The 27,775-nt window shown below is 43.6% G+C and overlaps 1 protein-coding gene across 3 annotated transcripts in view; it reads left to right on the top strand.

Moving 5' to 3' along the window:
* Window positions 1–27,775, top strand: part of LOC132773014 (tyrosine-protein phosphatase non-receptor type substrate 1-like) — a 659,100-nt gene that overhangs the window by 123,742 nt on the left and 507,583 nt on the right. The gene's annotated exons all lie outside the window — the stretch shown is intronic.

Genomic DNA, 27,775 nt, shown 5'->3' with positions numbered 1-27,775 from the left:
AACAGGACGTGCAATCCAAGAACAGGATGTGCAATCCAAGGACTTTCGAATAGGACGGGAAGATGGGAAGGCGACTTTTGAACAGGATGGGAAGCCAGGTTGTCTTGGCTGAGAGGCCCTAAGGATTTTCCTATACAAAAGTCTTTAGATGCTTGAAAAGTTTAACAAAATCCTTTATTATTGCTTAGATCTTCAACAATTTAAACAAACACTTCTCAGATCTTCAACAAGTCAAACAAATGCTTCTTAACTTGCCCAAATGGACAGGTCCCTGGCTTCGTGAACTGTTTCTTTTCTTTAACAAGGAAAACCCCTTTTTAACCCCTCCCAGGTAATCTACTTTCTATGGTTGCTGGTATGGGCTCTACTCCTGGCTCCAATTGCTTCTGGTTGCCCGAGTAGACCTACCAGCCAAGGCTTTGTAGATTCTCCAGCTGGAGTTCTTTTGGATCTTTTCCACGAAAGATGCGGAACTGTTTCCCCCAGATGCTGTGAGAAACGAAGCTTGTCTATAGATGGAGCTGATCCACGTCCTGTAGCTAAACTTTACACTATAAAACTGAACTAAAAATGGTTCCCTTTCCATCCAAGAGCCCTGGAAAAAGGGGTGGAACCAAGACTTAACAATGATAGACAGTTTCATTGGCCCTATAATTGCAAACCAAGGGAAGCCACCTTTTGCAAAATGCATGGAACCTTGGAATGCATGCAAACACTCAATAGAAAGAAAATGAAGTTGGAGCTCCTGGTATGGCCGTACCAGCACAGCAACCCTAAGGCAAATCTATCATAGGAGTTTATTGGTCTGATTTGATCAGAAGCCTATGACTCGCCTGAGATGACCCAGTGGTTTTCATGCTCAAATGGGGATTTGTTTGGGCTATGTCTCTGGTCTACAGAGTCCTAGCCCAATGCTCAAATACACAAATAATTCTTTGTTTAATTTAGGAAAATATTTCCCTCTGGAAATGTTGGTAAAAGGGAATTAATTTGCGTACATTGCATATGCAAGCATATAAATAAAAACAATGGGTGGCTGAACGATACTATCCTGACTCTTTCTAGATTAACATTAAAAATGTGCACTATAAATACTCATTTTGCACATTCATGGTAAGCTGTCAAAAGGCCCCTTCCCTCAAGCTAATGCATCTGCTGGGGGTTTTTTTTTCCTCACACAGCTTTCAAACCACAAATATTCATCCTTTCTTAGGTTGATGGCGTACTAATCATCCCAAATGGCTGGCTGTCGTTCCTTCAATGGCATCCTAATGGACGGAAATGTGCTTCTGTCAGCTGGGAATCCCTCACCTCCAAAAAGGCTTTGAAATATGGCACCCCAGAGGCTGCAGGGAGGGGCAAAGGGAAAGCTGGGAGATGTGTTTGCAGTTTAAAAACACACCTGGGAGAATTGTGGGATTGATGATAAGGTGTGAGTTGTTGAAGGTGAAGCTTGCCTGGGTGCCATGTTGTCCCTCTCTGGGGAATCCAAGCCATCAGAGTTTACTTGTTTCTTGTTTCTCTTTTGTGCAGGTTTGGAATAGAAGCAAACCTATTCTTATAAGAAACCATTTGTCAAAGGGAGACTGCATATACTATGCTTTTGGTCCTAAACATATAGGATTTTATTGCACAAACCTGCTGTTCCAATGTAGTTGCTTACTTAGGTGATCCCTCAGTGTATGAGTAGGATAGTCTTCCAAGATTGGTGTCCTGTTGGTGGGTCCGTATGTGACTGTGGAGCCCGATTCTTGACCTGCATCTTCTCCCACAGTTAGGGCATCGGTTTCCAGACGGAAGGTGGTCCCGGTTGGGCTTGGCTTGACACACCATCCTCTTGGCACATTTCTCTCTTTCGCCCTCCATTCATGCCTCTTCAAATTCTACAGCACTGCTGGTCACAGCTGACCTCCAGCTGGAGCACTCAAGGGCCAGGGCTTCCCAGTTCTCAGTGTCTATGCCAGAGTTTTTAAGGTTGGCTTTGAACCCACTAGATTGGCTTTTAATTGTACTGTTTTAATTGATTGTTTTAACTATTGTTTTATTACTGTTATGTAATTTATCTGTTGAATTGTTGGCATCGAATTGTGCCAGTTGTAAGCCGCCCTGAGTCCCCCCTTGGGGGTTGAGAAGGGTGGGGTAGAAGTGCCAAAAATAAATAAATAATCTTTCAATCTCTTTTCCTGTCCTCCAACATTCCGTTTTCGTTCTTGAATCCGGAGTAGAGCAACTGCTTTGGGAGACGGTGGTCAGGCATCCAGACAACGTGGCCGGTCCAGCAGAGTTGATGACAGAGGATCATCACTTCAATGCTGGTGGTCTTTGCTTCTTCCAGCACACTGACGTTTGTCCGCTTGTCTTCCCAAGAGATTTGCAGGAGTTTTCGGAGGGAGCGCTGATGGACTCGTTCCAGGAGTTGCATGTGACGTTTGTAGAGAGTCCATGTCTCACAGGCGTATAGCAGGATTGGGAGGATAATAGCTTTATAAACAAGCATCCCTATGGATGTCCCAGTCCTCAAACACTCTCTGCTTCATTCAGAAAAATGCTGCACTCGCAGAGCTCAGGCGGTGCTGGATTTCAGTGTCAATGTTGACTTTTGTGGAGAGGTGGCTGCCAAGATAGCGGAAATGGTCAACATTTTCTGGTGTGACACCACTAAGCTATATTTCTGGCATTGGAAAGGGATTGTCTGGTGTCTGCTGGAAGAACACTTTGGTATTCTCAATGTTCAATGACAGGCTGAGCTTCTCGTATGCTTCTGCGAAGGTGTTTAGAGTAGCTTGTAGGTCTTCTTCTCAATGTAATTACACAGTGGAATTGATAGCAGATTGAGCACAACAAATTGATACAGGTTGACAGTCCCGTAGCCAGGATTTCGTTTCAGGGGGGGGGGGTAATTTTTTTCGGGGTGGGGGGGTGGGGGGCTGAGTTTCGGGGGGGGGGGGCTGAGTCTGAGTGAAAGAGGGTCTAGCCTAGCAAACCTTTTGTATCATTACCCCAATACCCCCATGCATATGGGATATATTGAGCATGGTGATCAGATCATGATATGAATAAACATAACAGTTTAAATAATGCACCAGTAAGGCCTTTTTGCGAACCACCATGAGAATTTTGGGGGGGGCCCTGGCTACATGCCTGCAGGTTGAGCATCCCTTATCTTTGTCCGGAATTTTCCAGATGAGTATCTGAAATAGTGACAGTTTTGCTTTCTGATAGTTCAGTGTCCACAAACTTTGATTCATGCACAAAAATATTAAAATGTAATGTATATATTTAGTGTTGTTGTAGTGAGGCATTTTAATTGTCATTTATTGGAAATACTCATTTGCTTTTTGATTTTATGAATGGTCCCATTAGAAAATTTATATCTGTATAATGGGATCTTATATAAAATTGTACAGCTGATGCGCTGCAACTCTCATCAGCTTCATTGGGATGTATCTCCAGATGTAGCAGGACCTCAACTCCCATTATCCTCTATCAATCCCTCCCCCAATAAAAAAACCCCACACCAGTATTTTAAGCTGGCTTGTGATGGATATGTTTACCGTGTTTGGTCAAGATCCATCAAGCCATGTAGGAGCCTTTGTGGATCAAACATACATACTAGGCTTGTGCATCAAACTACAAGAGAGGAGATTCCATCTGAACATGAGGAAGAACTTCCTGACTGTGAGAGCCGTTCAGCAGTGGAACTCTCTGCCCCAGAGTGTGGTGGCAGCTCCTTCTTTGGAAGCTTTTAAACAGAGGCTGGATGGCCATCTGCCAGGGATGCTTTGAATGCAATATTCCTGCTTCTTGGCAGAATGGGGTCGGACTGGATGGCCCATGAGGTCTCTTCCAACTCTATGATTCTATGATTTTGGGTGATTCGCTATTCGTTTCTTTTTACCAGATACAGGAAGACCGAAAATGGGCACCTCCTGAAAACGGGCAACTTGCTGAATGGGCGTTTTCATTCCACGTCTGAAAAAATGGCTATTTCTGTCCATTGGTGACAATGGGGAAGTTACAAGGTTCCCCTTTCCCCTAGGAGTCTTTCCTTTCTTCCCTTCTAGGAACCTGAGTGTAAACAATGGGGCTAAGAACACACCCTATCCAGCCCATTATGAGGAGGACTTCCCACATGCTCCTCTTCCATATCCTTCATTAAGACCTGGATTTAAAAAAGTATCAGAGTTAAGATAACACTCTTTTCGGATCCTTTACCTTTTGTTTGTAGAGGAGACCGGGTTTAATGCTTCTTAAAGCTGTTTCTACTCAAGAGGAGAGGCAGTCATGCACACTTTCTCTCAAAGGCACCAGCAGCACACCATAGCTTCCCAAGGCATTTTAAGGAGGCCCAGGGAAGGAAGAGCAATGATCTATAGCTTAATGGAACTATTCTCCCTGGACTACCTTAAAAATCCCCTCTGTTTTCTCTACTGCATGCCTGCAATCTCCTTTCTGCTTGCCGGGTTTGCTACCTTAAAGCTGTTTATACTTTCTACTTTAGAGGAGCGGCAGGCTTCTCTTTCTGTTTGCTGGGATTGCTATTATTAATAATTATTATGATCCTTTAGAACAGTGGTTCTCAACCTGGGGTCCCCAGATGTTTTTGGCCTTCAACTCCCAGAAATCCTAAGAGCTGGTAAACTGGCAAGGATTTCTGGGAGTTGTAGGCCAAAAACATCTGGGGACCCCAGGTTGAGAACCACTGCTTTAGAAGTATTTTCTGAAGGAGAGGAAGGGAAGGAGAAAAAGAAGCTAAAAGGAAGAAAAGTAAGCCCCCAAACATGCATGTGCACACCCTACCCACCGTCCCTTAGGTCTCCAACTCCTAGTCAGTCCCACTAAATTAAAAGAATCAGGAAAATAAAGGAAAATCAAAAAGATTCAACTATCATTCTGAATAGGGGAAGAGGAGCTGAGATCGGTTCCCGTTTGCTTTTGTGTAGTGTGCTGGTATGGCTGTACCAGGAGCTCCAACTTTATTTCTTTCTGTTAAAGTTTGCAGTTATAGGGCAGGCTTCCTGTCCATCTTAATTAAGCTTTGGTTCCGCCCCTTGTTCAGGCTTCTGGGAGGGAAAGGAGCCATTTTTTCGGCAGTCTCACACAAGGTAACTAAGCTATAGGACGTAGACCAACTCGAGCCGTAGAAAAACTTCTTTTCTGAAGAGCATCCAGGGAAAAGGAACATCCAGGGATAGAGAAACAGAAATTCCAGAGGAAAGGTCCCAAAAGCTCTGGCTGAGAGCTCACAACCTCTCAGCCTCACAGCAACAGAGGGAAAACAGCCCTGAAGTTTCAAAGAATTCTCGGAGGGAGGACAGCTTTACAGATCCACGGAACTCCAGCTGAAATATCTTCAAGCCTCGGCTGGTAGGTCTACTCGATACCCAGACGCACTTGGATTCGGTAGTAGCACCCATACCGATGAGGCATAGATAGTAAACAGCCTGGGAGAGGTTAAAAAGGGTTTTTTCTACAGAGAAAGTTTAGTTAATCAAAGGTGCCAGTCCATTGAGGACTAGACTAAGAAAGCTCTGAAGTGTTGTTTGAATCATTGAAGATTTGTTGTTTGTTCCATAGTAAAGACTTTGTTGTATCATTAAAGACTCTAAAGACCATCACTTCAGAAAAATCCCTAAGAATCTCTCTTTGAGGTGCCCCTGGCTTCCCGCTGGGCTTAAAGTATACATCCTATAGAAAAGGACAGCTGTTACAGGCCCAGGGCGCGACAGAACATATAGGGTGGGTTTTTGTATTGGGAGGGCCCTTATCATTTCGAGCATCCATAACAAAACAGATAAGCTGAATAGCCGAAGGGATCGGCTAAAAATAGATCCGTGCACATGTCTAATACATACATATAAATATAGATATATGCATACCTACAAACATACTTACTTTCACTTTTATATATGTAGATAATATGTACAAAATTACCTTCAAGCTATGGGTATGAAATCTATAGTAAACATAAATGAATTCGGGTCCCATCTCCAAGATATCTCATTATGGAGGCAGACACAAATGCTGACTCAATATTCCAAACACTTCTAGTCCTAAGCAATTCAAATAAGGGAAACCCAACCTGGAATATTTCCCCCGATGTGGACACTCTAGTTTTGTTGATGCAGCCTAAAATTGCTCTGCCTTCTTTTCTGTCTTTCTGTTTCCTTTTTTCTTTGGCTGCTGCGTCACACTGTTGACTCACCTCCAGCTGTCGTCAGCTGCAACTGTTAGATCTTTTTCACCGATCACAAGGCGACACATCTTTTTCTAGTTAGTATTCTCATTATTCCAAAGATCGCCAGGCTAAATAATGATGTGCAAAGACACGATGGATGTTCATTAGGCAAAGCTTGTGATGCAACTTGTAGCTCATTGGTATGTGCATTGGGTTGACATGTATTTATCCAAAACTCACACTAGTGTTATTTTTAGGTTATTGATTTACTAAGTTTAACACAAATAAGCAATCAAAGCATAGTGTGATGTTGGTAGTAGCCATTGAGATTTGGTAGCAGGACTTTATGTGGATACCAAAACATGGGGATGCTCAAGTGTGCGGTGCCTTACTTCTGCCTCATGCTTGGAACTGGATATACATATAGTGTCCCTAATTCATGGATTTTCACTTTTCACGGGTGTCCCTAGAGCGTAACACCCACGATAAGTGAGGGAACGCTGTATACGAGTCTACAAAGACCATATAACGGCCAGTCTTTAGCACAGAAGGTTAACCACCAGCTGTAGTAAATCTTGGTTGACAGTTCAAAGCCTGTGTCTGGGTGAACTCCTGGTCTTTAGCCCAGCTTCTGCCTACCTAGCAGTTTCAAAAACAGTAATGTGAGTAGATAAATAGGTACCACTTAATGTATTGTCATGGCCAGAATCACTGGGTTGTTGTAGTTTTTTTGGGTTGTATGGCCATGTTCTAGAAGCATTCTCTCCTGATGTTTCGCCTGCATCTGTGGCAAGCATCCTCAGAGATTGTGAGGTATTTATATTCCACCTTTCTCACCTTGAAGTGGACTCAGGGCAGATCACAGAACACATATACGGCAAACATTCAATGCCATTATACACTGACAATACAGACAACTGTACATAAGGTAAAAGGTAAAGGTAGTCCCCTGACATTAAGTCCAGTCATGTCTGACTCTGGGGTGTGGTGCTCATCTCCATTTCTAAGCCGAAGAGCCAGCGTTGTCCGTAGACACCTCCAAGGTCATGTGGCCGGCATGACTGCATGGAGCGCCGTTACCTTCCCGCCGGAGCGGTACCTATTGATCTACTCACATTTGCATGTTTTCGAACTGCTAGGTTGGCAGAAGCTAGGGCTGAAAGCGGAAGCTCACGCCGCTCTCCGGAATTGAACCTGCGACCTTTCGATCAACAAGCTCAGCAGCTCAGTGCTTTAACCCACTGCGCCACCGGGGGCCCCTAGATAGAGGTATATATATAGGCCTTCCCATCTTCGGCGTCTTGGAGGCTGTGCTCGTTTCTGGTTACGGGGCGGGGTGGGGGGTCTTGCTGTTGTTCCGTCTTCTCTGCCAAAGAGCTTTAAATACCTCCCCACTGGTCATACAACCCAAAAAACCTACAACAACCCAGGTACCACTTAAGCGGGGAGGTATTTAAGGCACCCAAATGCCAGAAAAAATGCTGGTGATTCAATCAAGGATTAAGTTAATTCTCTTTGGCAGGGAATTCGGAACAACAGCAACTCCCCCCCCCCTCCCTCCACCGGTGGTAAGAAATGAGCACAGCCTCCAAGACGCCGAAGATGGGAAAACCTATATATACCTCTATCTATGTACAGTTCTCTGTCTTGTCAGTGTATAACGGCATTGAATGTTTGCCGTATATGTGGTCTGTGATCTGCTCTGGGTCCCCTTCAGGGTGAGAAGGGAGAAATATAAATACTGTAAATATATAAATAAAATAAAACATAAATATAATGCAATTTCACACTGCATTATTTAGCAATGTAGATAGGGCCTGACTGAAACATAAAAGGCCCATGACCCCTACTTCAAACTATAATGAAAGAGGAAGAAAGAGAAAAGAGTTATTATTTCAGTATTAAGGATCCAACTAAATCATTACGCCAGAATTACCAGTAACGATAGCAACAGATTATTGCATTGTTGGAGTTCTTGTTGCTCAAAAAGTCCATAAATAATTTCCAATCTTTCAAAGAAAATTTCAATAGGCTTATCCTTTAAAACCCATGTCAGTTTGGCAATTGGAGCAAACTCAGCAACTTTAGGAATTCATTGTCAGTGTTTCGGTCTGCTTAGAGATTTCATCAAATAATATTCTTACTGCTCTGAACGTATATTGAAGAGATGATCCATATTTACTATCCAATTTTTTTATCCATATTGCCCAACGAAAGCATTTTGCATGACATTACAAAAATTAATTTTCTTGATTAACATGCAAACTTTGGGGTGCATCTACATTGTAGAATTAACACCACTTTCACTGGCAAGACACAATGCTATGGAATAATAGAAGTGGTAATTTGACAAGGTCTTCAGCTTTCTGTGCCAAAAAGTGCTGGTGCCTCACCAAAATACTCTTCCCAGTCTTCTCTAGCATTGAGCCATGACAGTTCAAGTGGTGTCAATGTGCATTAATTCTACAATGTAGATGCTTCTTTAGACCAACAAATTTCTCCCTTCTCTCAAGTACACCAGATACTTGAGAACACCTCAGCAAAATAGAGTCCAAAAGTGGCAGGCTAAAACCCAAAACCTCAGTCAATGGCTGATACCAAATGAGAGACTCCCTCCTGGGCACACAAAAAACTGGGCGACTTGGAAAACACTCATGGTGCTCTGGCACCACGAGATGAAGAGTCAATCTTAAGAAATGGGGCTACAAAGTGGAATCCACGACATGCAAGTGAGGAGAAGAGCACACCACAGACCACCTATTGCAATGCAACCTGAGTCCTGCCACATGCCTTCTTATAACAACATCATAGAATCTAAGAGTTGGAAGAGACCTCATGGGCCATCCAGTCCAACCCCCTGCCAAGAAGCAGGAATATTGCATTTAAATCACCCCTGACAGATGGCCATCCAGAGGCACTCCAAGTGACAGAGACACTCCAAGTGGCCAGCCACTGGTTATTTATTTGTCGTGTCAGGGCAACCAGTCAATTGTATTACATTTCTAACAGAACAAAACAAACAAACAGTTTGGTAGTTGATTAAATGTCCTTTGACGGGTAGCTGGCCACTTGGAGTGCTTCTGGTGTTGCTGCAAGAAGATCCTCCCTTGTGCATGTAGCAGGGCTCAGGTTGCATTGCAATGGGCGGTCAGTGGTTTGCTCTTCTCCACACTCGCATGTCTTGGATTCCACTTTGTGGCCCCATTTCTTAAGGTTGGCTCTGCATCTCGTGGTGCCAGGGCGCAGTCTGTTCAGTGCCTTCCAAGTCGCCCAGTCTTCTGTGTGCCCAAGAGGGAGTCTCTCATTTGGTATCAGCCATTGATTGAGGTTCTGGGTTTGAGCCTGCCACTTTTGGACTCTCGCTTGCTGAGGTGTTCCAGCGAGTGTCTCTGTAGATCTTAGAAAACTATTTCTAGATTTAAGTTGTTGACGTGCTGGCTGATACCCAAACAGGGGATGAGTCCTTTCACTATTGGCTGCTACTTCCCAGCGGATGTCAGGTGGTGCAATACCAGCTAAGCAGTGTAATTTCTCCAGTGGTGTAGGGCGCAGACACCCTGTGATAATGCGGCATGTCTCATTAAGAGCACATCTACCGTTTTAGTGTGGTGAGATGTGTTCCACACTGGGCATGCGTACTCAGCAGCAGAGTAGCATAGCGCAAGGGCGGATGTCTTCACTGTGTCTGGTTGTGATCCCCAGGTTGTGCCAGTCAGCTTTCGGTCAAAGGATATTTAATAGAATGCCAAGTATTCAAACTTTATGTTTTTCTATAATACAATACAACTGTTTGGTTCGCTTCTGATATGATAAATAAATAAATCTTGACATCCCCAACATTGGTGTGAAACTTTCTTAGACATATTCAACAACTTATTTAGAAATAGCTGTCATCTATTACATAATATTACACATACTTTCTTTTCAATATGCAAACTATATATCTTTACTTCAAAATTTTGCCATGCATCCATTTGAACCCAATGGCCCAAGTTTTGGGAACAACCGTGTCATTGTTCTCTTTTACAACTTCATCTTCTGTCTCTACATATTTGTAAACTTTTAAAAATTACATGGACTTTACACAATTCTAAATAAAAGTAATTTTCTCCAAATTCTATAGCTAGATCTCTTATATCTTGATTAAATCTATCCTTAAGTTGCATACAGGCAAACTAATTAAGATCTTGGACTTCCTTAAGTTGCATCTCTCTTGATTTAAACTCCCAGATGGCTTGTTCAAAGTACAAAAGGTCATAATTAAACAAGAATCTCCAATTTGCAACCCATTCTTCCCTGAAAGAGGCTTCTGAGATGGCCTATATAATTTTACACAAAACACTCTGCTGGAGTTTATATTAACTGGTAGAAGATCTTTCTAAAACCAACCCAACGCAAGTTTTGGATAAACCGAATGTAGCCAAGTTGTCTTTTGATGCTGCAGAAGTGTCTAGACCATAAGGTTGGCCTAGTGGTAAGAGTGCTACACTTAAGGAGTTTTACACAATCTTTACACAATCATTCTCTGCCAAAGAGTTCTGGTGCTTCATAACAATCATCATCATCATCATCATCATCATCATCATCATCATCATCATCATCATGTTAAAAAACAAAGTATGGATTGTCAATGTTGCAGTCCCAGGCGACAGCAGGATTGCAGAGAAACAACTGGAAAAGCTGACACAATATGAGGATTTAAAGATCGAACTGCAAAGACTCTGGCACAAGCCAGTCAAGGTGGTCGTTCAGCAGTGGAACTCTCTGCCCTGGAGTGTGGTGGAGGCTCCTTCTTTGGAAGCTTTTAAACAGAGGCTGGATGGCCATCTGTCAGGGGTGCTTTGAATGCAATATTCCTGCTTCTTGGCAAGGGGTTGGACTGGATGGCCCATGAGGTCTCTTCCAACTCTAGGATTCTATGATTCTAGGTCCTGATTATAGAGTTTTTTTAAAATACTGGTAGCCAGATGTTCATTTTTATTGTTTCCTCCTTTCTGTTGAAATTGTTCACATACTTGTGGATTTCGATGGCTTCTCTGTGTTGTCTGACATAGTGGTTGTTAGCAGAGGCGGCCCTAGGTAATTTTCAACGGTAAGCAAACAGTATTTTGGCGCCCCCCCCCCCCCAAACCAATCATTGATATATATTTTCTGTTTGTCGTGGGAGTTCTGTGTGCCATATTTGGTTCAATTCCATCATTGGCGGAGTTCAGAATGCTCTTTGATTGTAGGTGAACTATACATCCCAGTAACTACACTTGCCGCATTTGCTCCCTTGCCTGGCCCGCTTTGGGTCCAGAGGCGTGTCTGAAGACCCCGGCGTGTGCACCAAAAGTCACCTCTTCTCCTGACTTTTTCCTCAGCCATTGGGACCGAGAGAGAGAGAGAGAGAGAGAGAGAGGTGGAGATGCCCACCTTTCCTGAAGGTAGGCGCAAAAACAAAGGAGAGAGCGGAGGTGGGAGATACCTCCAGCCAGAGGGGCTCTCTCTCTCTCTCTCTCTCTCTTGGTCCCAATGGCTGAAGAGAAAGTCAGGAGAAGAGGCGACTTTTGGTGCGCACGCTGGGGTCTTCAGACACGCCTCCGGACCTGAAGCGGGCCAGGCGCGGCGGCTCTGCCCCTTGGCCCACCCGCGGATTGGGGAGAGGAGAGGAAGCGGGTGGAGCACTGGGGGATCGGGAAAGGGAGCCGGTCATGGGGAAGGGATCGAACGCGGAGAACGATTGAGCGCCGGCTCTGCTCCCGCACCTGGTGGCCGGGTGGAGCAGGAACGAGAGGGGCTAGGCAAGGCTCAAGGGCTTGGCCTCTTTGGGAAGAGGATCGCCCGGCAGCGAGGCAAGAAAGCCGAGGCTCCCCCCGGACTGCTAGGGCTGTTGTGAGCTGAGGGGGCGCTCCTCAAGTGGCAGTCGAAGGGCATTTACAGAGGTGCCTCTGCGCCCCTGGCAAAAAAAAAGTGTTCTGCGACCGCTTACTTTGCGTAATGGACGATCCGCCCCTGGTTGTTAGAGTGGTCCAGCATTTCTGTGTTCTCAAATAATATGTTTTGCAATGCTAATCAAGGTGATTAATTGCAGCATTCACACTTGCCTCCAACAGACAAGAGCTCTTTCTCCAACCCTGGACATTATTCCACAGATATATAAACCTCCCTTTTCTAGTTTCCAATATATCTCACAACCTCTGAGTATTCCTGCCACAGATGTGGGTGAAACATCAGGAGAGAATGCTTCTGGAACATGGCCATGCAGCCTGGAAAACTCACAGTAACCCAGTGATTCTGCCATGAAAGCCTTCGAAAACGCAATATATGCATAACACGCATGCATGCAAGCCATCTGTGTTCAATGTGTTTGCATATCCGATCGCAATATTCATCCATGAGCAATGGCGTATGACTCTGCATCTTGATGGGAATATTGCCATTATGCTTTGGATAAAGTATGTCCAGCCACTTCTGTCAGGAAAGCAATGCATGTTGAAAACTCTGGCCATGATGTACTTTGCTGGGCTGAGCAGAACATCCTCCGCCTTTAACATGACCTCTCATTCTCACAGCACATAATGATAAATGCTGCTTTGCAGGAGCATAGCGTAATGCCCAGAGGTCCCTGGGGGCAAGATATTCAAATACTTCTGCTTTGAGATAGACTCCGCAAAAGCAAAGGGAACTCAGAGAAGGTCAAATGATGGGACTAGTATTGCTGTCAGTATATTTGGCACACTGACAACGGTAAAGATGTCTGAATCAAACATAATCCACCCTGCGTGTCTTTCAGCAGGTGCTCTGACATCCACAAAGCACTCTTTCCAGACCTTTTTTGAATAATATAATGTGCATTTTTCTACAAGGCACAAAGCCACCGGCATGCATTTGTATGTACAAAACGGGCTTCTTTGCCTTTCTCGTTCATTGCTTCATATCATTTCCAATAGGGACTCAATGGCCAAGATACTGTATCTGATGTACATTTGTTGTTGTTGTTGTTGTTGTTGTTGTTGTTGTTGTTATACATTTATCCTGAAGACAGATGCAATTTAACAAATTGCCATATCTGTCTCTTGGGCCATTGTGCCATGAAAATGCACAATGCCTGGCATTTCACAGAATGTTGTTGTTTTGGAAGGTTTTTAAGATCAATGCAGGGTGAGCTTTAAATATCTTTAAATGGTTTTTATCTGGGAATTTTAAAATACTGTTTATATTTAATCCTCTTTTAATGTTTGCGTATTTGCATATTTTAAATTGTGTGCTGATGCTTTTATGTTAAGCCGTTTTGAGTCTCCTTCGGGGGAGATAAAGTGAGGAATTTATTTATTTATTTTATTTACAGTATTTATATTCCGCCCTTCTCACCCCGCAGGGGACTCAGGGCGGATTACAATGTACACATATATGGCAAACATTCAATGCCAAAGACACACAACAGATATAGACAGACAGTCAGAGGCTATTTAACTTTCTGGCCACCAGAGGAGCTGTCGCTTTCATCGTCCATCTGCGACAGTGATGAAGTACTTCCGCATTCCCCGCATGCTTTGCTGGAGTGCTTTGCTGGAGTCTTTTTTATGCCCTCATATCTACGTTAGACCCCTTGCTAGTTTGGCTCAGAGTTTCGGCCTGGACTGCTACCAATATGCGGACGATACCCAACTCCTTCTGCGCCTGGAGCAACATCAGTTCCAGACAATTTCACCCAATGTCTGGAGGCTCTGTCAAACTGGCTACGTGCTAGCAGACTGAAGGTGAACTCAGCAAAGACTGAGATTATCTTGCATGGCCGCTTGGCAGGTCTGACTCCTCCATTACCTACCTTCGATGGTGCCGCCCTATCTCCATCGACCACTGTTAAGAGCTTAGGTGTCGTCCTGGATTCACAGGTGACAATGGAAGCTCAGGTTGCTGCTGCCAGCAAACAGGCCTTTTTCCATCTATGACAAGCGAGGCAACTGGCACCCCATTTATCTGATGAGGCTCTGGCAACTGTCATCCATGCCACGGTCACGTCTAGGCTGGACTATTGCAACGCCCTGTATGTGGGCCTTCCGATGTCTATGACCCAAAAGCTCCGTATTGTTCAGAATTCGGCAGCCAGGCTACTCTCAAGAATGCCCATGAAATGCCATATAAACACCAGTGCTGCAACATTTACATTGGCTTCCAATTGAGTACCGTGGCCTGTATAAGATGTTAGTTCTGACCTTTAAAATTCTTTACGGCCAGGGTCCATCGTACCTTAGGGACCGCCTCTCCTTCTCCCATCATCGGAGGCCGCAAAGACCAGCCCAACGCGGCTTACTCTATAGACTTACTCTATATACCGGGTCCTAGAGAAGTGCACTTGGAAAGGACCAGGCACAGATGGGCTTTTTCTATTTCTGCCCCTGCCTTGTGGAATTCCTTGCCACCCTACATGAGAGCCATGCGTGACTTAGGGCCTTTTACTCTCGCACTTAAGACCTGGCTTTCTACTAGAGCATTCGATCTCTGTTAATTTTTAATTTCTGTATGTATGTATTTTATCTTTTACAATTTAGCTGTAAATCGCCTAGAGCATTCTCGGATGGAGGGCAATTAATAAGTAATTAAATAAAAAAAATTAGCCTCCCCACACATAGGTGGTACCTAATTTTCCTACTTGACAGATGCAACGGTCTTTCAGGTTGCAAAGGTCGACAACAAGCTACACAATTGGTCGGAAGCTCACTCCGACCCGGGCTGGCTTCGAACTCATGATCTTTTGGTCAGAAGTGATCTTAATTCAGCTGATACTCAGACAGCTGCATCACAGTCCCGGTGCTTTTAAGGGATTTACAGACTTTATTATTTATTTATTTATTTATTTATTTATTTATTTATTTACAGTATTTATACCCCACCTTTCTCACCCCAAAGGGGACTGAGAGTGATTTAGAGAACACAAATACAGCAAGCATCCAATGCCAGTTATACAATTAATAAGGACAGATAACACAAACAGAGTTAAAGACAGTTTCCCCCATCATATTTCCAGCTTCTTGGAGGTTGTGCTTGACTCTGGCCATGGGGGAGGGGGAGGGTGCTGTTGCTCCATTATCCATGCCGAGGAGCTTTCCGCCGGTCGATGTCCTTAAGGCCACCTTTATTACCTCCCCCTTAAAAGCAATGCCTATTTTACCTACTCTTCTTTATGCTTTTGACCTGCTAGGTGAGCTGGGGCTAACGGCGGGTGCTCATCCCGACCAAGGCTCGAACTACTGACTTTTCGATCAGTAGGATTTTTCTACAGCACAGTGGTTTAGCCTGCTGTGCTAAGCCCAGCCTCCATAATAATAATAATAATTATTATTATTATTATTATTATTTGTTGTTGTTGTTGTTGTTCATTCGTTCAGTCGTCTCCGACTCTTCGTGACCTCATGGACCAGCCCACACCAGAGCTCCCTGTCGGCCGTTACCACCCCCAGCTCCCTCAAGGTCAGTCCAGTCACTTCAAGGATGCCATCCATCCATCTTGCCCTTGGTCGGCCCCTCTTCCTTTTGCCTTCCACTTTCCCCAGCATAATTGTCTTCTCTAGGCTTTGCTGTCTCCTCATGATGTGGCCAAAGTACTTCAACTTTGTCTCTAGTATCTTTCCCTCCAATGAGCATTCGGGCTTTCTTTCCTGGAGGATGGACTGGTTGGATCTTCTCGCAGTCCAAGACACTCTCAGAACTTTCCTCCAACACCACAGCTCAAAAGCATCGATCTTCCTTCGCTCAGCCTTCCCTAAAGTCCAGCTCTCACATCCGTAGGTTACTACAGGGAATACCATGGCTTTGACTATGCGGATCTTTGTTGCCAGTCTGATGTCTCTACTCTTCACTATTTTATCGAGATTGGACATTGCTCTCCTCCCAAGAAGTAAGCGTCTTCTGATTTCCTGGCTAGTCTGCATCTGCAGTCATCTTTGCCCCTAGAAATACAAAGTCTGTCACGGCCTCCACGGTTTCTCCCTCTATTTTCCAGTTGTCAATCATTCTTGTTGCCATCATCTTGGTTTTTTTGACGTTTAGCTGCAACCCGGCTTATTATAATAATAAATTATTATTATTTGGTATGTTTTCAAGTCATTTCCAGCTTGTGATTCTCAGGCAACACGTTCATGATACTTCCTTGTCAAGATTCGTTCATAGGGAGTTTGCCTTTGTCTTCCTTTGAGGAAGGGAGAGTGTGACTTACCCAATGTCACCCAGTGGGTTTCCATCACCAAGCAGGGATTCGAACCCAGTTCTTTAAAGTGCTAAAATGACGAGGCCAACAGATCTATTCTGCTGATAACAGTGGAAACAGTATTACACTGTGGGCATGTTGGATTGCAGCCAATGGCTGTCTCTACAGTCCCAGTGAATTAAATTATATCGGAGAATGTCCAACTGTACATGCTGCGGTTATGCTTGCAAACCTTTTGCAAAAGTATAAAACCCCATGTGGCTGCAGAGCAGACTCCGGGAGGAAACGGGAAGGAAAAAGGAGTATATATATAGAATGGAAGGAAGGAGGACACATCAAGGAAGAGTATGGATGTGGTTCAGTTCAAATTTGCAGCACTAGTATGGTAGCAGCAACAGCAGCAGTAGTAGTAATAATTAATTATTTATACTGCACCATCATCTCCCATAGGGAATCAGGGCAGCTTACAAAATAGAACACTAAGGTGCCATATATAAAATACATAATGCATAAAAGGAAATACATAAACATATGAAAACAATAATACATTACAATAATAATACATTACAATAATACAATACAATGACCACTGGGATCACCTGTACTAGTTGATGCCAGAGCCTTTGCAGTTTGATTTTGAGGTCTTGATAATGGTCTTGAGTTTTTCCTGTTGTTTTTGTTCAATGCGACTGTCACATGGTATGGCGACATCAATAATCCAGACTTTTTTCTTTTCCGCAATCGTGGAAATTATAATAACAATAATAACAATAATAATAATAATAATTATTATTATTATTATTATTATTATTATTTGAAACACAACAAGATTAGTACACAGCAAACGAGATCACTATGCTGGTTGTTGTATTGGATCACATATCAGGCACTTCCCAAGTGTCTAGGACTGTGTGAGCCTCCACCACACTCTGGAGCAGAGAGTTCCACTGCTGAACAGCTCTCACAGTCAGGAAGTTCTTCCTAATGTTCAGATGGAATCTCCTTTCTTGTAGTTTGAAGCCATTGTTCCGTGTCCTAGTCTCCAGGGAAGCAGAAAGCAAGCTTGCTCCCTCCTCCCTGTGACTTCCTCTTACATACTTATACATGACTATCATGTCTCCACTCAGCCTTCGCTTCTGCAGGCTAAACATGCCCAGATCTTTAAGCCGCTCCTCATAGGGCTTGTTTTCCAGACCCTTGATCATTTTAGTCCTCTGTCTTTGATGGAAATGTCTGCCAAGCGTTTTTTATAGTGCAACTATGGGCCCCTTTCACCTGGAAGGAAGTTCACTGGACCTGATGAGGCTTAATTCAAAGTGCTCACTTAGCACAATTGCAGTGTAATTTTTTTTTTTACAAAAAAGTCTAGTCATTGTCAAAAACAAGTTATGAAAAAATCATTGAGTGCCTCATACTTAATGAAGTTTCTGTATAATAGCTTTTTAAAAAGAAAGAAAAAAGAAAAAGCCACTCATATGAATATTTAAAGTGCATGTGAGAGAGGAAACAAGAAAGAGGAGAAGATGCTATTAGGGAAATAGACTCTTCTCCATTTGCATCTGGGTACTGTTTTAATTAAAAGGGGTGGGGGGATAATTTTGATGATACTGGAGGTGTATCTGCACTGCAGAATTAATGCAGTTTGAGTCCACCATGGCTCAACATTATGGAATCTTGGGCTTTAGCTTACATTTTGGTAGAGAAGGCTAAAGATCTAGAGAAACTACAACTTCCATGCATTGAGCCATGGCATTTCAAGTAATAATGAACTCGGTTGTTGTGAATTTTCTGGGCTGTATGTCATGTTTGAGAAGCATTATCTCCTTTTGCCTGCATCTATGGCAGGCATCCTCAGAGGTTGTGAGGTCTATGTATTGTCGAAGGCTTTCATGGCCGGAATCACTGGGTTGTTGTAGATTTTTCAGGTTATATGGCCATGTTCTAGAAGCATTCTCTCCTGGCATTTTGCCTGCATCTGTGGCAAGCATCCTTAGAGGTTGTGTGACCTCACAACCTCTGAGGATGCTTGCTACAGATGCAGATGAAATATCAGGAGAGAATGCTTCTAGAACATGGCCATGCAATCCGAAAAACCTACAACAACCCGTTGTGAGGTATGTTGGAAACTAGAAAAATGGGGTTTATATATATCAGTGGAATGTCCAGGGTGGGAGAATGAACTCTTGTCTGTTGGAGCTAGGTGTGAATGTTTGAATTGACTACCTTGATTAGCATTTAATGACCTAGCAATTTCAAGGTGTGGATTCTTACTGCCTGGGGTAATCCTTTGTTGGGAGGTGATTAGCTGCCCCTGATTGTTTCTTGTTTAGAATTCCTAATCACCTATTCACTTCCCAACAATGGATTCCCCCAGGCAGTAAGAAGCCAGACTTTGAAACTGCTTCTCCAGGAAAGCAGAAAACAAGCTTGCTCCCTCCTCCCTGTGAGAGGAAGCCACAGGGAGGAGGGAGCAAGCTTGTTTTCTGCTTCCCTGGAGACTAGGACGCGGAACAATGGCTTCCAAACTACAAGAAAGGAGATTCCATCTGAACATGAGGAAGAACTTCCTGACTGTGAGAGCCATTCAGCAGTGGAACTCTCTGCCCTGGAATGTGGTGGAGATTCCTTCTTTGGAAGCTTTTAAACAGAGGCTGGATGGCCATCTGTCAGGGGTGATTTGAATGCAATATTCCTGCTTCTTGGCAGAATGGGGTTGGACTGGATGGCCCATGAGGTCTCTTCCAACTCTTTGATTCTATGATTCTATAGGCCATTAAATGCTAATCAAGGTGGCCAATTGAAACATCCACACATACCTCAAACAGACAAGAGCTCTTTCTCCCACCCTGGGTATTCCACAGATATATAAAACCCATCTTCCTAGTTTCCAACAGACCTCACAACCTCTGAGGATGCCTGCCATAGATGTGGGTGAAATGTCAGGAGAGAATGCTTCTGGAACATACAGCCCAGTGAGTACGGCCATGAAAGCCTTCGACAATACATTAATCCCAAACTTCATTGCTTCTGCAATGTATATAATCCATTTTGAGTTTTCTTCCTACTAGCAAGGCAATGAAGGAAAAGGCATATCCTTCAACTGTCCTGAATTGCCTGCGCAATCTTCTCTAGGAATTTCCTAGATCCTCCAACACAACCCTATGGCTACTTATGGATGAAGCAGTCCATAGAATTACCTTTGCTTGCACCCTCAGAAGACAGTGTGAGAAGGGAATGCAAAGTCTGGGGTGAAGCAGGCATCAGGAGTGGGTCCCATCGACTGTTGGCTTCTAAATGGGGAAAAAAATCACATATTTCCTCATTGAGAAATAATTGTGAACAGAGGAATAACATTCATGTGACATGGCATCTGTTTATTTCATATGCAAATAACAATGCAGATGAATACACCACATGAGTCTGCCATGCAAATCTATGGAGGAACATGATATTCTCCAAACGTCCTTTACTGGAGTCGGGCTTTTGGTATGTCACCGTGTCCTATATAATGTTCTGATGTGCTGCTGGGGAAGCTGTTCTGCTCTGAGATTTATTTATTTTTATTGACGTATAACATCACTTTGTCAAACCTGATGGTGTGTCACTATTTTGTTTTTTATCCCACTGTTCCTGTTTTGTTATCTTGGACATATCACGCAAAGGCATGACTCACCCAAAAAGAAAATAAGGCTTGGAAAGGTAGAAAAGCAATGGAAAAGGGGAAGATCATATTGCAAATGGAGAGACTCAGTCAAGAAAGTCTTGAGTTTGTAAGATCCGAGTTCTTGAAGGCAGTGTGGCTTGGAGGTCTCTTACTTATAGGGTTGCCATAAGTTGATGTCGACTAGATGGCCGTTAACAACAACAGTCATCATGGGGTGGAAAGCTCTTGGTTTATCACAAAGATTGAAATGATTTTTTTTGTAACTATATTTTGCTTTTACTTATAATCATAAGCCACCTTGGGTTCCATATTAGTAAAAAGATGGAAAGTTATGCTTTCCACAACTGAAGAGAGATGTGGACAAGCTGGAATGTGTCCAGAGTAGGGTGACTAAAATGATCAAGGGTCTGGAGAACAAGCCCTATGAGGAGCAGCTTAAAGAGCTGGGCATGTTTAGCCTGAAGAAGAGAAGACTGAGAGGAGATATGATAGCCATGTATAAACATGTGAGAGGAAGTCATAGGGAGGAGGGAGCAAGCTTGTTTTCTGCTTCCATGGAGACTAGGACGTGGAACAATGGCTTCAAACTACAAGAGAGGAGATTCCAACTGAACATGAGGAAGAACTTCCTGACTGTGAGAGCCGTTCAGCAGTGGAACTCTCTGCCGCGGAGTGTGGTGGAGGCTCCTTCTTTGGAAGCTTTCAAACAGGGGCTGGATGGCCATCTGTCAGGGGTGATTTGAATGCAATATTCCTGCTTCTTGGCAGAATGGGTTTGGACTGGATGGCCCATGAGGTCTCTTCCAACGCTTTGATTCTTTGATTCTATGATTCTCCATGCCATTGCATTTCCCATTTCTGTCTCTGGTTTCAAAAGCTGGGCAAATGAAGACAATGGGTAGGAAGAAAATCAATTCATTTGAAATGTGGAGGACAGTTCCATATTCTCATGGACTGCAAAAAAGACCAATAAATTGGTTGTGGAGCAAATTAAGCCTGAATGCAGCCTGGAAGCCAAGATGGCTAAACTGAGGCTGTTGTACTTTGGACATATCATGAGAAGGCAGGACTCACTAGAAAGCAAGGGGGGGGGGGGGGAAGAAGACTGATTTCCAGATGGATGGACTCAACCAGGGCCTTAGCCAGGATTTTGATTCGGGGGGGTGCTGAGTTTGATTCCGGTAAGGGGGGGGGGGGCTGAGGATCTACCTTAGCAAACCTTTTGCATTGTTATCCCAATACCCCCATGCATATGGGATATATTGAGCATGGCGATCAGATCATGATATGATTAAACATAACAGTTTAAATAATGTACTAGTAAGGCCTTCTCGTGGACCACCCTGAGAATTTGGGGGGGGGGCTGAAGCCCCCCCCCCCGCCCCTGCCTTCATGCCTGGACTCCAGGCCTGTAGCGGGGGGGGGGGGGGGTAGGGGTTCAACAACCCCCCCCCCCCGAAATGTTTAAGATTTTTTTAAAAAACCTGGTTTACTCATGAATTTTAACTGGTTAACCAAATCCCCATGCTAAGTCTATTAGATGCAAAAAATTAAGAGTCCCTCCAGAACTGCAAGCACTATCTCAAGCAAATATTGACAATTTATTAACACTGTCATTACTTGCAGGAATAGCCGATGTAGTGAAGCAACCAAGTTGGGGTGTGTGTGTTGAATGCTCTCATTAAGGAGGCCAGACTTAGTGGAGGTGGTTGACAGGGGCGGAGCTGCAGGCTATTGAAGGCTGCTCTGCCCCCTGCTGTGCTCTTTGCTTCAGCGTGAGCTAGGAGGCAGGTTTCAACCCCCCCCCGCGCGAAATTTTCACCCCCCCCCCGAAAATTTCAACCCCTCCCGAAAATTTTTTCTGGCTACGGCCCTGCTGGATTCAACCAAAGAAGTGTTCGGTCTGCAAGACATGGGCAGGATAGGGCGACTTGGAAGCTTTGCGTTGATTGGGTGACCATTAGGCTTTTGCATGCTGTTTTGGGGTCCATTTTTGGCTGACCCCTCATTCTGTTTATCAAGAAGTAACTCAAATTGGGAGGGGTGTTGTTGTTTTCATTTGGCAAAGATTCAGCCCATTGGCTACAATGAGAAATTTTAAGGCTCAGTCCTCAGTCATTGTAAGGCCTATCTACTGCATGAAACCTACCTCAGTTTTAGACCCCATTTACAACTACAGGCCTGCCAAGTTTCAGAACAATTCACCAATCTATTGATTTTTTTAAGGATTATTTTAAATTTTAACCATAACATTTTTTAAAAATAAGACAAACAAGACAAGCCTAAGCTAGGCTGGATTTACTTTGCAGTCTTTGTGTTCATGGTTCCAGGACTTTGTCATATTCTCTTGGGTCTTGCTTTGCTGCCTATTGGATTATGCTTCAAGTGCTATGTTACCCTGATCTTTTGAAACATTACCTTTGCTTTTAAGAACTTTTTACCTTTTATTTTTTATAAACCATAAAGACTACTGGCTGTGTGCAGTTTGGTGTTTTTCAGCAAGGTGATTCTACTCTGAGGTGCAACAGGCGCAGAAAACAAGCCTGTTCCCTCCACCCTGTGACTTCCCCTCACATATTTATTTATACATGGTTCTCATGTCTCCCCTCAGCCTTCTCTTCTGCAGGCTAAACATGCCCAGCTCTTTAAGCCGCTCCTCATAGGGCTTGTTCTCCAGACCCTTGATCATTTTAGTCACTCTCCTATGGACACATACCAGCTTCTCAATATCTCTTTTCAGTTGTGGTGCCCAGAATTGGACACAGTATTCCAGCAGTTGTCTAACCAAGGCAGAATAGAAGAGTAGCATGACTTCCCCGGATCTAGACACTAGACTCCGATTTATGCAAGCCAAAATTCCATTGGCTTTTTTAGCTGCGGCATCACATTGTTGGCTCATGTTTAACTTGTTGTCCACAAGGACTCCTAAGATCTTCGATTCCCATCATGTTTTGAGAGGAACTCAGAGACTTTTCAATGCCCATCCCAAGCAAGTGCAGCTGGGAAAGTGAGTTCCCAGCAGGGGAACAGTGAAGTGTACTGTCTAAAGAATGGATAGTACACTTCATTGCCGAGGAGGGAGAAAAGACGCTGCAGGCAATCCCATCTTCTCCAGGAGCCCCGCAGCATAACCCTGCCTCAGGTGTATTGCAGACTTAACTCCATACTCTCCTGTAGCTGATAAATCTGGATCTGTGTATTGTCGAAGACTTTCATGGCAGGAATCAGTGGGTTGTTGTAGGTTTTTTCGGGCTATATGGTCATGTTCTAGAGGCATTCTCTCCTGAAGTTTCGCCTGCATCTATGGCAAGCATCCTCAGAGGTAGTGAGGTCTGTTGGAAGTAGGAAAAAGAGTTTATATATCTGTGGAATGACCAGGGTGGGACAAAGGACTCTTGTCTGCTGGAAGCTAGGTGTGAATGTTTCAACTGACCACCTTGATTAGCATATAATGGCCTGACAGTGCCAGGAGCAAACGTTTGTTGAGAGGTGATTAGATGTCCTTGTTTGTTTCCTCTCTGTTGTTGTGCTGTTGTAATTTTAGCATTTTTTTAAATACTGGTAGCCAGATTTTGTTTATTTTTCATGGTCTCTTCCTTTCTGTTGAAATTGTCCACATGCTTGTGGATTTAAATAGCTTCGCTGTGTAGTCTGACATGGTGGTTGTGAGAGCGGTCCAGCATTTCTGTCTTCTCAAATAAAATGCTGTGTCCAGGTTGGTTCATCAGGTGCTCTGCTATGGCTGACTTCTCTGGTTGGAGTAGTTTGCAGTGTCTTCCATGTTCCTTGATTCATGTTTGGGCAATGCTGCTGCGTTTGGTGGTCCCTATGTAGACTTGTCCACAGCTGCATGGAATACGGTAGACTCCTGCAGAGGTGAGATGATCCCTCTTGTCCTTTGCTGAACGTAGCATTTGTTGGATTTTCTTGGTGGGTCTGTAAATAGTTTGTATGTTGTGTTTCCTCATCAGCTTCCCTATGCGGTCAGTGGTTCCCTTGATGTATGGCAAGAACACTTTTCCTCAGGATGGATCTTCGTCTTGACTCTCGTGGCTTGTTCTCGGTCTTGTAGCTCTTCTGATGTCTGAGGTGGAGTCTCCATTGGCCCGTAGAGCCCAATTGAGGTGGTTCAGTTCATCTTGAAGGATCTCTTGATCCATTTTGTCCAGCTTTTCGGTTCTCTTCTCCCCATTCCGTTTTCGGGAATTACACGGAATGGACCACCGAATATTACAAATCACGTTTGGTCAAACTGATCCAGGCCCAAGCCTAGTAACCGTAAGTCAAAGCTGACTTGACTGCAGTTAACAGCGAACATCAGCTGCTTAGTAATGATTTGTAAAAAGGGAAACAAAATTGAGGACATTGTCCCAGAGCTGTGATCCATTTTATTTTCATTACATTTAGCAGGGGAATAAAGGCCCATCTCTTTAAACTGACCTTTAAAACTGGCACTCTTATTGATCTTAATGGTTTCATTGTATAATGTGTTTTCACCACAATCTTGATGTTTATCCTTTGCTCCAACTGCGGCATTGATCACACAGCTTTGATTCCGGAGATGGGGAAAGTTCCTCCCGGCCATGATGGGGTTTAAAGAACTGTGGTCCAAAAAGATAACCTTTCCAGGCTCATCGGCACCCAACGTGGGCAAGCCATGCGGTCCAAATCGGGGGCCTTTCTCATCCCTTTAATGTAGATTGAGAACGCAAGACACGGCCAAGTTTCTCTTCGCAATGCTAATTCTGCAAGAAAGACTGGATTCACCAAGGACTTGAGAAAAGCCCATATCAGGCTTGAACCTATCCATCCTGCTCCAATGGTAGATTTCTTCCAGGCACCTGTGGCTCTGCTGTTTCCATACCGATCAGCAGAGAGTGATCATGGCTGATATCAGCTGGAGGGGGAAAAGAAGCCTTTATCTTCATTGGAAATGACAAATTGCTCACTCAGGCAGTACAAGGCCCAGAAAGCCCAACTGACATAATTCTTGCCTTATGGTTGACCTTGAGATAAAGAGCTCAAAAACACAGAGAGAAAGAAAGATGTAATGAATATTCCTGTCCAATGCTGTAGCTGTTCTATCAGACTGAGTAGGAAGGACCTAGTGGAGATGCAAATGCCATCAATGGGGTGAAGGAATCAGTTTAGACACCTTGTCAAATCAACGTTTGCACCAGCCATGGTTTGGGTTTGGACCCAATCCACAGTCTGACCTTTTGGGATGAATTAGAATAGTTTAGATCCTCCGGGTCAGTGTTTTTCATCTTTCCTAATGCTGTGACCCCTTAATAATAATAATAATAATAATAATAATAATAATAATAATAATAATACGATGCAAGGAAGCAGATGAAACAGTAGATCACATCCTCAGCGTCTGCAAGAAGATCGCACAGACATACTACAAATAGAGGCATAACATCATGTTCTGTCACACGCTGGGCCTGTAAAGAATTTCCTTTAAAATAGGATGTGCAACCTTTGCCCAGCGGGAAACCAGGGGTCCCAAGAGAAGTTCGCAGGGATTTTGCAGAAGTGATGGTCTTTACAGTCTTTGATAATGCAACAAAGTCTTTATTATGGAACAAACAACAAATCTTCAATGGTTCAAACAACACTTCAAGGCTTTCTTAGTCTAGTCCTCAATGGGCTGGCACCTGTCTTTGATTAATTAAACTTTCTCTGTAGGAAAAACCCTTTTTAACTTCTCCCAGGCTGACTGTAATCTAATCCTTACTGATGTGGGCTCCGCTACCGGGTCGATCTGTGTATCGAGCACCGAGTGGACCTACCAGTAAGTCTAGTAGATTCTCCAGCTGGAGTTCTTTGGTCTTTCAAACTGTTCACCCTCTGAAATTCCTCAAAGCTTTAGGGATGTTTCCCTGGAAATCTTTGGAGATTTTTGGAAGCTCTTTAGACTGTTCTCCCCCGGAAAGTCTTACGGGTTGAAGCTTTTGTACAGGAGAAGCTTGTACACGTCCTCTACATTAGCTTTCCTTACTGAGACTAACTAAAAATGGCTCCCTTCCCTTCCCAATTGCCCTGAGCAAGGGGCGGAACCAAAACTTAACGATGATGGACAGGTGACTTGCCCTATGACTGCAACCAAAGGAAGCCACCCTCCTGCAGAATCCCTGAAACCTTGGACTGCAAGCAAACATTTAATACAAAGCAAATAAAGTTGGAGCTCCTGGTACAGCTGTACCAGCACACATCATCTGCCTGCGACAAAGAACTCATGGGACCACAAGCCTGAGAAAAGTTACAGAAAATGAACACGTCATACTACTTTGGGACTTCAGAATTCAGACTAACAGAGTTTTGGAGCACAACACTTCCTGACCTCACAATTGTGTTAGAAAACTAAATATGGATCATCGTTATTGCAATCCCAGGCAACAGCAGGATTGAAGAAAAACAACTGGAAAAGCTGACACAATACGAGGATTTAAAGATCAAACTGCAAAGACTCTGGTACAAGCCAGTCAAGGTGGTCCCAGTGGTGATCGGCACACTGGGTGCAATGCCTAAAGACCTTGGCCTGCACTTAAACACAATCGGCGCTGACAAAATTACCATCTGTCAGCTGCTAAAGGCCACCCTACTGGGATCTGCATGCATTATTCTCCGATACATCACACAGTCCTAGACACCTGGGAAGTGTCCGATGTGTAATCCAGTACAACAACCAGCATAGTGATCTTGTTTGCTGTGAATGAATCTTGTTGTGTTTCAAATAAAAATAATTCTTTATTTATATTCTGTTCTATGTCCCCGGAGAGACTCAGGGTAGATTCCAAACATAAAAGGCAGACATTCAATGCCCAAATACAACAATACATCCATAGTAACGAAATTTAACAACCCAACATATAAACATGAATTATGACTTAACAACTAAAATTAAATTTAAAAAACATAGCCCTGTTGTAACAGACATGAAACAAAACATCAAACATTGAACAGAAGCAACAATTTCCTAGTTACTTAGGGTAAATAGATTGATCATTGCTCAAGATATTGGATGCCAGCAGACAAAAGAATACCAAGAGTTCTGAACAGTTGTAAATAACAAGGATTTCCCACAGCGGCTAGGAGATTTATAGGTGGCTGCCTCTGGACAGCAGATGCTGGATTAATCAGCACCATGTATTTAACAGTTATCTCCTATAACAGTGGTTCTCAATCTTCCTAATGCCGCGACCCCTTAATACAGTTCCTCATGTTGTGGTGACCCCCAATCATAACATTTTCATTGCTACTTCATAACTGTAATTTTGCTACTGTTAATCATAATGTAAATATCTGATATGCAGGATGTATTTCAAATTTGGTAAAAATATCTGATATACCAAAATTTAAATACTGGTAGAGTTAGAGGGGATTTATTTTGTCATTTGGAGTTGTAGTTGCTGGGATTTACAGTTCACCTACAATCAAAGAGCATTCTGAACTCCACCAACGATGGAACTGAACCAAACTTGGCACACAGAACTCATATGACCAATAGAAATTACTGGAAGGGTTCAGTGGGTTTTGACCTTGAGTTTGGGAGTTGTAGTTCACCTACATCCAGAGAGTACTGTGGATTCAGACAATGACGGATCTGGACCAAACTTGGCATGAATGCTCAATATGCCCAAATGTGAACACTGGTGGAGTTTGGGTAAAATAGGCCTTGACATTTGGGGGTTGTCATTGCTGGGATACATAGTTAACCTACAATCAAACAGCATTCTGA

This window comes from Anolis sagrei, chromosome 4 (genome assembly GCF_037176765.1).
Source record: "Anolis sagrei isolate rAnoSag1 chromosome 4, rAnoSag1.mat, whole genome shotgun sequence".
Taxonomy (NCBI): Eukaryota; Metazoa; Chordata; class Lepidosauria; order Squamata; family Dactyloidae; genus Anolis; species Anolis sagrei.
Note: the sequence above shows the minus strand (reverse complement) of the source record. Positions and strands in the feature narration are given on the sequence as shown.